The sequence below is a fragment of the Emys orbicularis genome, chromosome 1 (genome assembly GCF_028017835.1).
Source record: "Emys orbicularis isolate rEmyOrb1 chromosome 1, rEmyOrb1.hap1, whole genome shotgun sequence".
Lineage (NCBI taxonomy): Eukaryota > Metazoa > Chordata > Testudines > Emydidae > Emys > Emys orbicularis.
Window position 1 is genome coordinate 369504117 of NC_088683.1, and position 12723 is coordinate 369516839.

The 12723-nt window shown below is 48.2% G+C and overlaps 1 pseudogene; it reads right to left on the reverse strand.

Moving 5' to 3' along the window:
- Positions 1-489: 489 nt before the first annotated feature.
- Positions 490-1488, reverse strand: LOC135893279 (olfactory receptor 52R1-like; annotated as a pseudogene).
- Positions 1489-12723: the final 11235 nt, after the last annotated feature.

The window sequence follows — 12723 nt, forward strand, 5'->3', positions numbered from 1 at the left end:
CCCCAGAGCAGAGGGAGCGCAGCTGAGTGGGGAGGGAGGTGGAGATGATCCAGAAAGTTTATGGGGTTGGGGAGGAAAGGACCGAGCAACAGGGCTGTGACTCTGGGGAAAGTGGCAGAACAGAGTTGGGGATGTGGGGGAAGAGGTGGAGAAGGGTGCAGGGCCTTGTGGGAATATTTGGGATGGGGGAGGGGCCTTGTGGAAAGAGGTGGTGCAGGGGCCAGGAGCTTGGGGAATAGGCAGTGAAGGGCACGTGGCCTCAGAGGTCCAGTTACCAGTAATTAGAAAAGTGATAATCCTGTAAGTTAGTGAGTTGTACATAAACCAATTCCCCAGTCTGTCACGCTGACACAGCACAGCAAGGTCAGGAAAGGGATTCATGTCACTTTGACTGTCCAGTCAGTGATTTAGGGAAGAGGGCCCAGCACCATGTCACCAGCCAGCTCTTCATGGAGGTCAGTCTGAGAGACAGAGCACCAGGAGAAAACTTTAGCCCCCTTCATGAGTAAAGAGCTGGAGCAGCCTGCCCCGGATCTCTTTGGTCCTCACCCCATAGATGATGGGGTTTAGCATGGGGGGCATCAAGAGGTACACGTTGGCAATGAGAACGTGGAAATACTCAGGCACATTCTGGCCAAACCGGTACATTAGGGAGATGAAGAGACCTGGGATGTAAAAGGCTAAAATGACAAAGATGTGGGAGCTGCAGGTCCCAAAAGTCTTGAGCTGGACAACCTTTGTGGGGAGGCTGAAGATGGCCCTGAGGATCTGGATATAGGACACGGTGATAAAAATCACATCCAGACCCATCACACAGAATAGCACAAAGAGGCCATAGTAACTACTGATGCGGGTGTCGGCGCAGGCCAGATTCACCACAGCTATATGTGCGCAGTACGGCTGGGGGATGATATTGGTTCTGCAATATGGCCATTGCCTCGCCAGGATAAGAAGGGGCAGTATGACTATGCACCCACGCAGCATCACGGCCAGGCCGATCTTGGCCACAACGGGGTTTGTCAGGATGGTGGAATGTCTCAGGGGATGGCAGATGGCCACATAGCGATCCAAAGCCATGGCTACAAGGATCCCAGACTCCATCTCTAAGAAGCAATGAATGAAGTACATCTGGGTGAGGCAGGCACTGAAATCGATCTCCCTGGAATTGAACCAGAAGATGCTCCGCATTTTGGGAATGGTTGAGGTAGTCAGGACCAAGTCAGTGACGGCCAGCATGCAGAGGAAATAGTACATGGGCTCATGGAGGCTTGATTTTGTCTTCACGATGAACAGAATGGTGAAGTTCCCCAAGATGGCTATGGTGTACATGGTGCAGAAGGGTATGGAGATCCAGACGTGGGCTGCCTCTAGCCCAGGAATGCCCAGCAGGATGAAGGTAGAGGGGTTGGTGAAGTCAGTTGCGTTGGAATCCGACATGGAGTAGGGGAAAAGGTGTTCAACTCAGAGTCAGAACGATGTCTCTTGCATGTACTGTATGTGCCCAAGCTGAAGGGTGATGGTCACAGTACAAATGCCTGGATGGAGAGACAATGTTAGTTGAAGACATTACATGTAGTACTGGAGGCAGTTCTAATGAGTGAAGCAGCTTGGTTGCTCTTCACACACAGAAAAATGATACTTATATTATTCAGATAAATGAATTATGAACACATGGCCCTACAAATACCAATTCCATATTTTATGGTGTTCCCTGCCTCAATAATTCCTATTCATCGTGGTGTGGGAAACCTTAATAGGCACCAGCAGGAAACACAAGTGTGGATACTGGTTATCCATCATTGTTCCTTAATGCAATGAAACCCAGACTAGAGAGTCCATCCTGTAGGGAGTTCTCCATTCACCCAGTTGATCAAAATCGGAATGTGGAAAAAAACCAAAGCTTTGATAAACATATATCAGAGGGAAACATCCCAACTAGAACACACTCAGGGTAAAGACCTGGGCGTCATTGATTGCAGCTCGACGGAAACACCTGCTCATTTGCAGTAGTGGCCAAAACGAAGACAATGTTTGGATGCCTAAGGAATGGAATGGAGAATACCCTGCTCTGGACATGTGCTCAGTTTTGGACACCCAGTCTCTATAAAGGATATAGCAGATAGAAAGGGGGTTTCTGAGACACACTATGAGAACGGGGGAGGCTGCCATATGCGGACTGAAAAGTCTGGGACAGTTTAGTTTATAGAAGAGACAAAGAAGGGGGCTTATGATAGAGGAGAGGAAAATAAAGAGTGGAACTGATTACATTCAAATCGACAAATAGAGAACAGTTCCCAACCAGTAATATCTATGGACACTTCGTGCTTCAAAACGGCTAATTCCCCAAAGCTGAAGCAAATTATCAGCAAAACTGATTGGGAGGATAAATGTCAAGAGAAAAATGTGAATGAGAATTGGGTGTTGTTTACGGAGAGTTTGTTAGACAGCTAATAAGCCACAATTCCGCAGTCAAGAGTAGACAACTTTGGCTAAAAACCCTATTCGGTGGCAAAGGGAAGGCAGCAGTTAAGGGGGGGAAAGCTATATATATATATATAGTGACAAAGCTCCAACCTTGTTTCAGTGGGTCCCACGCTTCCTGGCGGATTATGCTAGCCTCAGAGGCTCACTATGATCATCTAGGTAGCCCCTCTCTCTCTAGAGGCAAGGGTCACAGCCTACTGAGCTAGTTTCATCATAAGCCAGCAAGGGAGGTGGGAAGAAGCAACCCTCCCTTGCACCGTCTCTGTTGTCTCACAGTCTCTGTGATTAATCGGGGAGAGGGAGGGAGCCCTCTACTCTGGACTCTAGCCCAGGGTCCCTAATACTAGCAGCTATTGGTAACTGACTTTTTTGAAACAGGATGAGTACAATTCCCTGGGCCACTTCCCCACAGCATCCCCCCAATTCCTCAGCATCTTCTTCACCCTTACCACAGGACCTCCTTCCTTTTGCCTAATAGGGTTTGTACTACCCACTTTCCCCAGCAGCGCGGCTTCCTCCTACAGCTCCTGACACGTGCCTCTAACTTACTAACTGGGAAGCTTTTAACTAGTTCCAGCCAGCCCTTGATTGGATTCAGGTGTCCCAATCAAACTATCTGTCTCCACTACTTTGTAGAAGGATCTTAATTGGCCCCAGGTGACTTGATTAACCTGGAGCAACTGCCATTGGTTACCATTGTAAGAGGGATTTGTTTAGCCTGGGACTAACATACCTGTTTCTCACTACTTTCCTATAGCCATCTGGCCTTGGCCCATCACTATATGTGTATATATATAAATATATATATATTTATATTTATATATTTATATACACACACATACATACATACACACACACTGACTCTATAATCAGGCAGAGAAAGGCAGATTAAGACGAAATGGCTGGAAGATAAAGCCAGACAAATACCAGCTGGAAATAAGGGCCAAATTTTTAGGCCTGGGGGTGATTAACATATGGCACATACTGCAAAGGGAAGTGGTGTATTCTCCAGCTACGCATGTCTGTAGATCCAGACTGGACGTTTTTTCTGGAAGATCTGCTTGAGGACTTGTCTACACTTAATATGCTACAGTGGCGCTGCCTTAGCGCTTCAGTGTAGACACTACATACACCCATGGCAGGGGTTCTCGCATCGGCGTAGGTAATCCACCCCCCCAAGAGGTGGTAGCTAAGTGGATAGAAAAATTCTTCCATCGACCCCATGCAACTATATCAGGGTTAAGTTGATATAGCTACATCTCTCAGGGGTGTGGTTTTGTTTCCTTTGCAAAAAAAAGGAAATACAATTTCCGGATGCATTAGCAGAGGCATAGCAAGCAAGTCAAAGGAGGTGGTCTTGATTAGGCCTCAGCTGGAGTACTGTGAGAGACAAAACTGATGTAAGGGATAGAATTAAAGCCATATGAGCAAAGGCTGTAGGAACTGGGTATGTTTAGTTTGGAAAAAGGAGATTAAGGAGGACATGGCAGCCGTCTTCAAATACTTGAAAGGCTGCCACAAAAAAGATGGAGAAAAGTTGTTCTCTCTTACCATTGAGGGCAGGAGAAGAGGCAGTGGGTTCAAACTACAGCATAGCAGATTTAAATTAAATCTCAGGATAAACTGCCCAACAGTAAGAACAGGAGGACAATAGAACAGACGCCTCAGAAAATCAAGGAGGCTCCTTTACTGCAGGTTTTCTAAACGGGGCTGGCAGTGATCTGACCTGCATGGCTTAGACATAACAAATCCTGTATCTTGGCAGGGGGTTAGATTAACTAACCCTGGCGGTTCCTTCTCATCCTGTGGCTCTATGATTCTATGATATAAAACTCCAGTGTAGACCAGGCGTTAGTCAAACACAAGTCATAGCGCTTAATGCAGGGGTATCTGGGTGAAATTTAATAGCCTTTGTCATACAGGAATTCAGACTGGATGACCTAATGTTTCCTTCCAGCCTTATACCCTATGAACCTATCAATAAAGAAAGTAGATCATGCATTTATATTTACTCTGTCTTACAACACACGGACAAAGGAACATTGAATTCCATTAATAGTCTGAACATATAACACTGAAAAAGGAAAATTGTTCATGTAATCCATATTTGGCCTGTGGAACTCCTTACCACAGACGTTACTGGAGCAAAGAGTTTAGTTGAATGGGATTCACAAATGGATGGGCCATTGTAGGTAGTGCTGGGGGCACCACTGTTAGTTAAGGCTGTCTGACACCTTCAATTAGGAGACCTCATTTTCAGTTGCTTATAAGTTTGCCAAACTTTAAACATTTCGACTAAAATTTCACATGCTGGGTGTCTGCTTCCGGCTGAATTGTTCATAGAATCATAGAATATCAGGGTTGGAAGGGACCTCAGGAGGTCATTTAGTCCAACCCCCTGCTCAAAGCAGGACCAATTCCCAACTAAATCACCCCAGCCAGGGCTTTGTCAAGCCGGGCCTTAACAACCTCCAAGGAAGGAGACTCCACCACCTCCCTAGGTAACGCATTCCAGTGCTTCACCACCCTCCTAGTGAAATAGTGTTTCCTAATATCCAACCTAGACCTCCCCCACTGCAACTTGAGACCATTGCTCCTTGTTCTGTCATCTGCCACCATTGAGAACAGCTGAGTTCCATCCTCTTTGGAACCCCCCTTCAGGTAGTTGAAGGCTGCTATCAAATCCCCCCTCATTCTTCTCTTCTGGAGACTAAACAATCCCAGTTCCCTCAGCCTCTCCTCATAAGTCATGCGCTCCAGACCCCTAATCATTTTTGTTGCCCTCCGCTGGACTCTTTCCAATTTTTCCACATCCTTCTTGTAGTGTGGGGCCCAAAACTGGACACAGTACTCCAGATGAGGCCTCACCAATGTCGAATAAAGGGGAATGATCACGTCCCTCGATCTGCTGGCAATGCCCCTACTTATACAGCCCAAAATGCCGTTAGCCTTCTTGGCAACAAGAGCACACTGTTGACTCATATCCAGCTTCTCATCCACTGTGACCCCTAGGTCCTTTTCTGCAGAACTGCTACCTAGCCACTCAGTCCCTAGTCTGTAGCAGTGCATAGGATTCTTGCGTCCTAGGTGCAGGACTCTGCAGTTGTCCTTGTTGAACCTCATCAGGTTTCTTTTGGCCCAATCCTCTAATTTGTCTAGGTCCCTCTGTATCCCATCCCTACCCTCTAGTGTATCTACCACGCCTCCTAGTTTAGTGTCATCGGCAAACTTGCTGAGAGTGCAGTCCACACCATCCTCCAGATCATTAATAAAGATATTAAACAAAACCGGCCCCAGGACCGACCCTTGGGGCACTCTGCTTGAAACTGGCTGCCAACTAGACATGGAGCCATTGATCACTACCCGTTGAGCCCAATGATCTAGCCAGCTTTCTATCCACCTTACAGTCCATTCATCCAGCCCATACTTCTTTAACTTGGCAGCAAGAATACTGTGGGAGACCGTATCAAAAGCTTTGCTAAAGTCAAGGAATAACACATCCACTGCTTTCCCCTCATCCACAGAGCCAGTTATCTCATCATAGAAGGCAATTAGGTTAGTCAGGCACAACGTCCCCTTGGTGAATCCATGCTGACTGTTCCTGATCACTTTCCTCTCCTCTAAGTGTTTCATAATTGATTCCTTGAGGACCTGCTCCATGATTTTTCCAGGGACTGAGGTGAGGCTGACTGGCCTGTAGTTCCCCGGATCCTCCTTCTTCCCTTTTTTAAAGATGGGCACTACATTAGCCTTTTTCCAGTCATCCGGGACCTCCGCCGATCGCCATGAGTTTTCAAAAATAATGGCTAATGGCTCTGCAATCTCATCCGCCAACTCCTTTAGCACCCTCGGATGCAGCGCATCCGGCCCCATGGACTTGTGCACGTCCAGTTTTTCTAAATAGTCCTGAACCACTTCTTTCTCCACAGAGGGCTGGTCACCTTCTCCCCATATTGTGCTGCCCAGTGCAGCAGTCTGGGAGCTGACCTTGTTTGTGAAGACAGAGGCAAAAAAATCATTGAGTACATTAGCTTTTTCCACATCCTCGGTCACTAGGTTGCCTCCCTCATTCAGTAAGGGGCCCACACTTTCCTTGACTTTCTTCTTGTTGCTAACATACCTGAAGAAACCCTTCTTGTTACTCTTAACATCTCTTGCTAGCTGCAACTCCAAGTGTGATTTGGCCTTCCTGATTTCACTCCTGCATGCCTGAGCAATATTTTTATACTCCTCCCTGGTCATTTGTCCAATCTTCCACTTCTTGTAAGCTTCTTTTTTTGCGTTTAATATCAGCAAGGATTTCACTGTTTAGCCAAGCTGGTCGCCTGCCATATTTACTATTCTTTCTACACATCGGGATGGTTTATTCCTGCAACCGCAATAAGGATTCTTTAAAATACAGCCAGCTCTCCTGGACCCCTTTGCCCTTCATGTTATTTTCCCAGGGGATCCTGCCCATCTGTTCCCTGAGGGAGTCAAAGTCTGCTTTTCTGAAGTCCAGGGTCCGTATTCTGCTGCTCTCCTTTCTTCCTTGTGTCAGGATCCTGAACTTGACCATCTCATGGTCACTGCCTCCCAGGTTCCCATCCACTTTTGCTTCCCCTACTAATTCTTCCCTGTTTGTGAGCAGCAGGTCAAGAAAAGCTCTGCCCCTAGTTGGTTCCTCCAGCACTTGCACCAGGAAATTGTCCCCTACACTTTCCAAAAACTTCCTGGATTGTCTGTGCACCGCTGTATTGCTCTCCCAGCAGATATCAGGGTGATTAAAGTCTCCCATGAGAACCAGGGCCTGCGATCTAGCAACTTCTGCTAGTTGCCAGAAGAAACCTCGTCCACCTCATCCCCCTGGTCTGGTGGTCTATAGCAGACTCCGACCACGACATCACCCTTGTTGCTCACACTTCTCAACTTTATCCAGAGACACTCAGGTTTTTCTGCAGTTTCATACCGGAGCTCTGAGCAGTCATACTCCTCTCTTACATACAACGCAACTCCCCCACCTTTTCTGCCCTGCCTGTCCTTTCTGAACAGTTTATATCCATCCATGATAGTACTCCAGTCATGTGAGTTATCCCACCCAGTCTCTGTTATTCCAATCGCATCATAGTTCCCTGACTGTGCCAGGACTTCCAGTTCTCCCTGCTTGTTTCCCAGGCTTCTTGTATTTGTGTCTAGGCACTTAAGATAACTCATCGATCGTCCCTCTTTCTCAGTATGAGACAGGAGTCCTCCCCTCTTGCGCTCTCCTGCTTGTGCTTCCTCCCAGGATCCCATTTCCCCACTTACCTCAGGGCTTTTTGGTCTCCTTCCCCCGGTGAACCTAGTTTAAAGCCCTCCTCACTACGTTAGCCAGCCTGCTGGCGAAGATGCTCTTCCCTCTCTTCGTTAGGTGGAGCCTGTCCCTGCCCAGCACTCCTCCTTCTTGGAACACCATCCCATGGTCGAAGAATCCAAAGCCTTCTCTCCGAGTATCCATCATAACGTTTGAGCTGAATTCTCAAATGAAGCTAGGAGAAAAGATGTGTTGCCCATATTGAAAAATTCTTATAATTGTTCAAGTGAGGAGCCCAAGCACCTCCATGGAGATAAAAGTCAGGTAACAGCCCCTGCTCCCCTATTAACAACCAGAGCCCTGAAATGCAAGAGGAGGAGGTGACAGTGTCTCTGCATTAACATACAGCTGGCTACTGAGGTCTTTACTCAGTTCTTACTCCAAAGGGAGTTTTGCCTCAATGGGGCCTGGGTAAACTATGGGCCATGGCCTCAGAATTTTGCCTTATATTGTCCATCTACCAACACCTTTCATCCTGAAGGATCCACTGTGCCAGTGAAGTGCAGCCACCTTGGGGCTGGAGGCCATCAGCCTCGGAGGGCACAGCAAAGATGGACATTTTAACCCATGATAATGAAGCAAACTCATCCCCTGTGGCAAGTGCCCTTGGATGTTTAATGGCTGTGCAGAGTGGAAAGGACCACACACCTAATATTTATCCCATTATGCCCACTTTTTACTGGGTTTGTTAAGCAGGTGAGATCCACACCAAGAGATGGGTACCTGTGAATTCTTAGATGGAAGTGTATTCTCTGGGAATCCCCCTCAGGTAGCCGTGTCCCACACGTCTCTCACCCCAGCATCTGCAGCAGCATCCCACACCGAGAGCCAACACAGGGGTGCGAACCATTTATAATATAGCTCTGTGCAATCACAGAGAGGTTCACTCAGCCTCTAGTGAATAAGCAAGCAACTGAATGCACACAGGCTGAAGACAAGCCTGTCTGGGCTTCTGTGTTCTTTATCCAGCATTAGGTGTAAACAGTAATTAAGGGACCTTCCCAAAGGGAGATGAGAAATCTGGGGCTCTGTGCTGAGTCAGAGAGGAATTGGCTGCTCTGTGCATTTGTGTATATTTACAAATTATAGTTCAATAGTAGGAAAACTAGGGATAATGCTTAAAACTCTATAGGGTCTGATACCCTGTAAGTCCCAAGAGCGATGGGTAAATAGTTGACAGACAGGTCTATAGAAAGATGCCTGTGGGGAGACACCAGCACTTTCTGCAGGCACACGGTGCTGTTACTAAGGGATTCGATATCAGAAATTCTCACTAGTAACTATCATCAGACTGTGCAGCACCTTTCATTGAAGATTGTCCAAAACACCTAGCAAAGGAAAGACACTATGACCATAACCCCATTAAACAGATGGGTAAACTGAGGCACAGGAAGACGTTATTTGGCCAAGGTCACACAGGGCGGCAGGATAACAGACAAAACCCAGGCATCCTGACTTCCCTGCCATAACCATGATCTCTCTGTCACACCAAGAGGAAAATGGACTCCCGCTCTGGCAGGGGCTGTTCATTGGGTGGGATGCAGAGGAAAGGCTGGAAGAGGGAGCCTGAGCCTTCGCCATCCTCTCAAGGTGAATCTGAGGTTTTCAGATCTAGCTGGAGGTTGTGAGCTCCCCACATCTGTGAGGTTTGAACTCCGGGACTCCACTTCTGGTCCCACTCAGAAACCTGCCAACGCATCACTGGGGTCAATTCGGGGGAACAGACTTAGGAAAAGCAACACCAATAAACTGTTCCTGTGGATAGAGTGCGGCTGGGGACCGGCTTGGGACAGAGGCCTCCTCTTCCCCCCAAGCTGCCATGGAACAAGGGGGTGTGGCTAAAGGCAGGATAAAAACTGGATTAGTGTTTCCATTGGATTTGTTCTCTCCCTCTTGGTTCATTTCTTCCCAGTGTCTCACAGGTGGAATTGAAATCGAATGTTCCAGGCTGAGTCAGTCTTTCCAGGAGTGCTCCAGCTGGAGGACACTTGGATTTCCACAGCTGAACTCTCTGCCTGCTCCTCTGGCTAATCGGGGTATTTCTTGGTGCTGAGCACCTGGATTTTTAAGCACTGAAATGGATCTGACTGAATTCTCCTGACAAGGGCAACAGGAGTGTCGTGTCCACCTGTATTCAAGTTACAAACGCTCTGTAGTTGGCCAGCATGGTTTGACCTTCTTCTATAGCTGAAGGCAAAGGGCGGGGGGAGGCCCTGATTTGGCTGCATTATTATGTTAATTATTTATGATCATTATTTGTGTTGTGGAAACCTCCAGAGGCCCCTCCCCAGTTCAGGGCCCCTTGTGTGGGGCCCTTCGCAAACACTGAAAGAGAAACAGCCCCTGCCCCAAGGAGCTTATCAATCAAATTCAGACAAGACACAGGTACTGTGTGTAACAAACCACAAAAGGGGAAGGTGGGGAGATGGGGGAGGAACAGCACTAAGAATGGGGGATTACACAGGCTGCTGGGTGGGGGTGAGACAGCTGAAATGCACAGCCCTGCCCTGGCTGTTAGAAGTGTGTCCTGGGCTTTTAAGAGCAGAGCACGTGTTCAGGGGAGCTAAACTGGGACTAGTGAGAACAGGCCATTGAGTGGCGGCTGCACCCGACACACAGCTGGGAGCGCGTGGCTCTCCATTAGCTTTTGTAACCCTGCTTTAGTTCTAATCACACCTCCCTTCTTCGAGTGCAGACTGAGCCTCCTTCTCATGAATTCCCAAGAAAACCTCAGTACCAGAGGGGAGACCAGAGGTGAGGGCAGAGGTAACAGGGCTGTGGTGAAGAAACAAAGGATCCATCCGGGAGATGGAACAACTGAAAGCCCCCAAGGACTTGAAACTCTTGGGTAATGCAGGAGAATCTGGGAAGAAATTCAGGCAGAGTTTTGAGATAATCTTTGCAAGCAGATGGGTTTGATGAGAAAGACCAGCAGAAAATTGCAATCTTCTTATACATTTCAGGACTTGGTACAATGTATGTCTTTAATAGCATGCAACTCAGGCTTTGTCTACACTAGCACTTTTGTTGGTCAGGGGTGTAGAAAACATCCACGTGACCAACAAAAGTGCCAGTGAGTATAGAACTATGTCAGCGGGAGACACTAATTTGTTGTGGTTTAATTATGGTGGCAGGAGAGCTCTCTCCCATCGGTATAAAGTGGCTACATGGGAGACCTTACAGCAGCACAGCTGGTAGTGCAGACATAGCCTCAGTCAGGCAGACAGAGCCGTTTATTACAGTTTTGTAGAAATTTGAAGAGCCTTGTGTATGGCAAAATAGCACAACATTTGAAGGGTCAAAGTTTCACCTTAGAAGACAGAAGTAAGGCGAGTCCTTTGAAGAATTTCTAACTGATGTAATCGGGTGAACAGTCCCGCTCCTGTGGGGAATTTTCCTGGCTCATACACTACCCTGGTGGAATGGGCTAGGGAAAGGATCTGAGTCCTCACTCCCACTTCCTTTTCCCAGAGCCCTGCCTGACCTTGAGGGCTCCCCTTCCACTCTCCTGTGTGGCAGAGTCCTCGTGACCCAAAAAAAGCTGGGCCCAGGATTCTTGGGGGGCTTGGCCCCCAATCTTGTTGTGGTCACTTAGGACAAGGGGCTAGGGTGTCTCCACTCTTGGGTACTGTCTCTGCTCCGAGCACTTCCCTAATCCACTGATCATCACATATAGTTCAAGCAAATAGAATTTATTAAACAGCAATCATTTTTTCAAAACAATAAGGAAAAATGGGAAAAGTTAAAGGAAAACATGTCACCCCACTCTATGGCACGGGGAAACTCCAAACAGCCATCTCTGGAATGTCAGGGCAGTTCACAGTCTGTCTCTCACATGTCCCAGACCTCCTGCCCAGGACCTGGCTGTGCTGCCGGGATGCCGCAGGTCAGACACTTTCTCTGGCGGTGGCCACATGCCCTCAGGCTCTAGGTGGTAGGACCCTTTTTCCCAGTGTAAGCCCCCCCATCAGGGTTACAATCCCCCTCCAAGTCTGGCCTGCAGGGGCTCTTGGCGGGGGGCATCTCCCTGTGCTGGGCCCCCTGCCCAGGGTCCCCCTCGCTCTCCCCAGCTGCTCACCACACACGGCTCTGGACTGTTTCAGCTTCAGCTCCACTCTGCCTCAGCACGGCTGCTCCTGCTTTGCCTCCAGTGAAGCTCCCTGGGCTGCTTCTCTGGCCTCTGTGGTTCTGGTTGCTGCAGCTCTGCTCCCAGCACCACTCTGGCCCAGGCAACCCCAGCTCACACGGTGGATGGGACTCCTGGCCTCTAGATCCCTTATTAGTTTGCCTGCCCTGTCAATCAGGCTGACCTGGAGTTTGCTTGGGAACCTTTAAGCTGGACCCCAAGAAGCTATTCTTGGTGCTTAATTCCTGCAGTTGCTCTTTAAAATCTAGCAACAGCCTGAGTTCCAGATGTATTTTCTTTCTTCTTCTTTTTAATAAAATTTACCTTTTTTAAAGAACCTGATTGGATTTCTGTGTCTTAAGATGTTTGTGCACATGTTTCTTAGGGTACGTCTACACTTACTTCCTGGTTCGGCGGCAGGCAATCGATCTTCTGGGATCGATTTATCGCGTCTTGTCTAGATGCGATAAATCGATCCCGGATCGATCCCGGAAGTGCTCGCCGTCGATGCCGGTACTCCAGCTCGGCAAGAGGAGTATGCAGCATCGACGGGGGAGCCAGCCTGCCGCGTCTGGACCCGCGGTAAGTTCGGACTAAGGTACTTCGAATTCAGCTAAGTTATTAACGTAGCTGAATTTGCGTACCTTAGTCCGAAGTGGGGGGTTAGTGTGGACCAGGCCAAAGTTAGCTGGTAGCAACAGCTAATTTCTTCTCCTCTCTCACCTCTTCCCCAGATGGGGGTGAAAGGGCTTGAGGGTACCCCACAGGAAGGAATTCCCAA